This window comes from Petaurus breviceps, unplaced genomic scaffold (genome assembly GCF_028583685.1).
Source record: "Petaurus breviceps papuanus isolate PSGF00001 unplaced genomic scaffold, PetGlider_PUasm1.0 90769, whole genome shotgun sequence".
Taxonomy (NCBI): Eukaryota; Metazoa; Chordata; class Mammalia; order Diprotodontia; family Petauridae; genus Petaurus; species Petaurus breviceps.
Genome location: NW_027187341.1, coordinates 1,293,968 through 1,298,589, shown reverse-complemented (window position 1 = coordinate 1,298,589; position 4,622 = coordinate 1,293,968). Strand labels below are relative to the sequence as shown.

The 4,622-nt window shown below is 35.5% G+C and overlaps 1 pseudogene; it reads right to left on the bottom strand.

Annotated features, from left to right (window-relative positions):
• Positions 1 to 3,991: 3,991 nt before the first annotated feature.
• Positions 3,992 to 4,362, bottom strand: LOC138146728 (large ribosomal subunit protein uL29 pseudogene; annotated as a pseudogene).
• Positions 4,363 to 4,622: the final 260 nt, after the last annotated feature.

Here is a 4,622-nt window from a genome sequence, read left to right as displayed (position 1 = left end):
CTTGATTCCTTGAAAAATGATCCCACTCTGTTTTCCCTCATGAGATATTATGACTCAATACCCCATTCCCTCAGCCAGGTCTGGTCTAGGAATCCTTGCCCCAATATCCCCAGACTGACCTTTCCTCCTTATCCATTGTCCAAACACCAAGATCTTCCCTTCGCAACAGTGGCTGGTTTCAGTTTCTTCAGGCTCTAGGATGTGGGATGGACATAACAGCACACGGTCCTTCAGTGAGTATGGTACCACCAACTATTCTTCCAGTAAGGAGGGGGAACAACAGGACTTTCTATCCACCTGCCACCGGAGCCCAAGGATGATTTGGCCTCATCATCCACCCTGCCTCTATGCCCTAGACACAGCCAGGCACTGCCTGAGTCACCATGAAACTTAACCTGTCTGGATGTATTGTCTTCCCAATTAGAATGTGAGAGCACAGGGACTGTTTTGCTTTTCTTTATGTATTCTCAGCACTTAGTGCTGTGCTTGGCACGTAACCCTTTATAAATAAATGCTTTCCTCCTTCATAACAGATTTCCAGGTATAACATGACCTGGTGAAAGACACCATTCTGTCTTGACTGGCTGATGCCCTCAGAGCTGCCCCGTGGTGGTCTGGCCATGGCTCCACTGGCCCAGATGTGTCTGCAATATGTTGAAAAGGCAAATTTAAATGGATGTTCTTCTTTTAGAGCCTTTTAAAAATGCACATATTCGATACATTTGGAAAAGCAATTAGAATGCAATTAGAATCAATCTTCTATAAACAAAAAAGCATCCCTCCTTAATTGTGACTCAAACCCTCTGTTGATTTAAGTAGATAGGTTCTTTTTTATTTAAACACCTGGTTTTTATGAGAGGACACATTTTTATATGCAGACATTTTTGTAATTAGCATTAATTATACTGGACTAATTTCTGTTTACAGCACTCTACTAAATGCACCTTTCCTCTCTTGGGCAAGAAGATACTATTTTAATAAAATATAGTACTTAATCAAAAGAAAATTCTCAAGGGCAAAAGTGAAGTTTGCCATTTTCTCACTTTGGAAATTAGAGCCAAGGAGTCTACTCTCAAACTCCTCATTGATAATATATCTGCAAAGCCCAAGTTTCTCATACTGAATGGCTTAGACCACACAATACTTCTTTTTCTTTACATATTGTTTGTTAAACCAGAAAAAGAAAAGAAAAAGCTTTTGTTTCAAAAACTTCACTCAATAGGAAAAATCACTTGTCATTATTTTACTTGGTGGGTTAATATGTCCTCAGGAATTAGAAGGAAAAAAAAAAAGAAAAGCTAAGAACTAAAATCTAAGGGGAGGAGTGGTGTTCCCATCAATGGAGGAATGGCAGGATAAAATGCAGCGTATGAATGTAATGGAATGTTGTGCTGTAAAAGATGAGAGAATCCTGTGCATTGACTGATGCAAAGTGAAGCGTGCAAAACCAGAAAAACTTATATAAGGACAACACTGTCATCAAGAAATACAAATTTGTAAGAAACTTAAAGACTCTGGACAATTCAATGATCAATCATGTCTTTAAGAAAATATACAACAAAACATGTTATCTAGTCTCTGAACAGGTAGTAATGGATTCAAGATACAGAAAAAGACATGTTTTTGGATGTGGACACCATAGATTTGTTTTGCTTGACTATGTTTATTTCTTAGAAAATCTTTTTTTTTCTTTCACTTCTTTTTAATTGAGGAGGGTAATTAAGAGAGCAGAAGGTTTCATAATAATGATGGCAAAAGAAAAAGAGTCATTGAAATTTTTTTATGCATAGAAAGAAGGAAATTCTGAAGGAAGCACAGACAAGTAGGATAGTTCTGAAAGTAGCATACAATTTATTATATACTTTTTAAAATAGTAAAAAATGGAGATTCAGAGTTTCATATAAAATCTTTTTAATATTCTGTGTATATGGATTTTTTTGTTTTTTTTTTATGTCCAGGATAAATATACATGTTTACTTTTGTTAATCCTAATAAATAAATAAATATACCTCCACATAGTTTTTTTTTTTTACGTCAAAGTAGCTAAACTAGTTAATGCATATAGATGTAGCTCAAGAAAACATTTATGTCCATAGGAATAGAGATGGCAACTGAATCTCATGGCATAGGGAACTCTCAAGAAGGAAAATTACTTCTATGAGTTCAGATTGGCACTTTCTCTGCCACTTATCTGAGAGTTTCCAAAAGCCTTGATTTGTTTGCCTAGGATCATATAGCTAATGTGTGTCTCAGGTCTTACTAGTTTTGTGTCCATAGAACCCATTAATTCCTGATCTAATTATTTTTTTGCATGGACTATTTGTTGACATTTTAATGATTTCAAATTAATGGTATTTTTTTCCCTCCAGGAAATAAAATTTTCTGCTGTGGTTTCTGTTACTCCTCCCTCCCTTTTAAAAATTCCTTTGAAATTTTAGGGAGAAATTTTGTGACCATGGTTACTTGGTAATTGCCAGTAACTAATTTTCTATTCTTTTGTTCAGATGAAATGGAGGTTTTTTGGGATTGTTTCTTCTGTGAATAATATTCCTATCTTTGGCACTCATTCACCTTCCTTATCTGTATTCTCGAAGACTGGAGCAAAAAATTCATTTAAGTTTTTGATAATGCCATTGCTTCTTTAACACCATTACAATTCTCTCTCTCTCTCTTTCTCTATCTCTCTCCACCTCTCTCTCATTCTCTCTGTTTCTCTCACTCACTCACACACACACACACACACACACACACACACACACACACCCCTTTCTGCTTTCTCCAGTGAGCTTACACACTATCACCTTGCAACATTTTCATAATATCTGTGAACAGTCCCTCTGCAGTCCTCGTTTATTTCTTGGCTTTGCCTTTTTTTTTCTCATTGTACAATGTCTTTTAAATTCAGGCTGTAAACTTTCCCATCCTCCCTCTCTATTGAATGTCTTGTACCTCTGATATTTCTTCTTCTTATCTTTGATTACTTTCTTCAGTTCCTCATTCATCTGCAGTAGTCCTTTTCGGCACCTCGTGTACTTACTGCTGGATGGCACACATAACCCTTGAATGTACAGTAATTGCTTCTGAACACTTTCCATTTCTTCCTGGAGTCCTTTTTGCTTCCCATTTTATACCCTTAACCCACTGGATTGTACTCAAGATGTCCATTCTTCCAAATTGGTTTTTCCTTCTTTTGAAATTAATTTAGTTCAATCATTAAAATTGTTTGAAACACCTGTATCATGCCATCTGTACAGCTCAAAAGCTAATATATATGTTCTTTCCTAGTTCTCTTTTTATACGAGGAAACAATCTGTTCTATTTCCCCAAACTAAATCGCAGTAAGGCTCTTTATTTCTTGTGTAATAAAATCTCATTAATTCAGGTGCCACTAATTTGGGATTCCTGATAACTGACCAGAGATAGACTGATGTTTACCTTGGCATTACCCTTGAAAAGAGGCTTTGCTAAGTAAATCTAGAGTGTAAACAAGACAGAGAGGGCATATTTAAACAACTTAAGTGAACAAATTATTTTCGTTTTCTTTAATACCATTTATTTGTATATAAGCAATGAATTTACCAACTATAAATGAGTCATCTGTTCATAAAAGAAGGCCCAGTAGGACCTCTACTGGACAGTTAGCTCAAGTAAGAGGTTATATTGAAAAGAAATGCAATAAAACAAAATTGTCAGAATACTATGAATGTAATCACTCATTTATTCATTCCACCAGAACTTCCTTTTAGTTTTAATCAAGAAGGATTTATTTTATTTATCTTTCTGTGGAAATTTGGAGATCTCATTATGTCCTTTATTCCAATTAGTTTTATTGTTTCCTGATTTTGTTCTGTTTTAAAAATTTACATCAAAATTTTCTTATCCATTGTTTTCCCTTTTCCCTCCCAGTTTCAGCATCCTTGATTCCTTATTCTTTTTTTTTAGTACTACATAGGTTATAACAATTTGTCTTTTTGTTTAGCACCTTAATAAATTATGCCTTAACAGCAAATTTCCAAAGGGGCTATAGGCGTTCCTTCCTCTGCTCTTTTTTGGTCTCCAGGTTTTCCTCATGCTTATTAAGCCTGCAGTTCATGGCACAGGTCTTTTTGGGCCGAAGGTCCAGGGCCTTGTATATCTTGCCCTTATAGAATTTCCTGAGTTTCCTTTCTGTGTCTGGTTAATGACAGTCAGAACTTGGACAATAGATTTTCAGATGACTAGGATCTTAGATAACTTGGATGCAGCTCCTCCAGTGACCTTGGCCACTCTCAATTGGGAAAGTTCTACCTTTAAATCATCTAACTGTTTGAGTAGCTCCTCCTTCTCCTTCCCACGAAGATCCCTGGCCTTGATTTTTGCCATCATCAAAAATGAGACACACCGATTCCTTATTCTTTTACTTCACCACTTTCATAAGTCTTAAAACCCTAGAATTTTATATCCCTGAAAGTCAATGTCATTTGAATGGCAATTTTTTTCTTCTACATAGATCTGCTGAATTATTTTATGCCTGATTATTTATTTGAATAAGTATGTCTGTTCTTTCCAATGAAATCTAAGATGGTTTCAGTATATTTGACAATATAATAGAAATATCAGGGTGAAAGAACCAGTTCATTGTT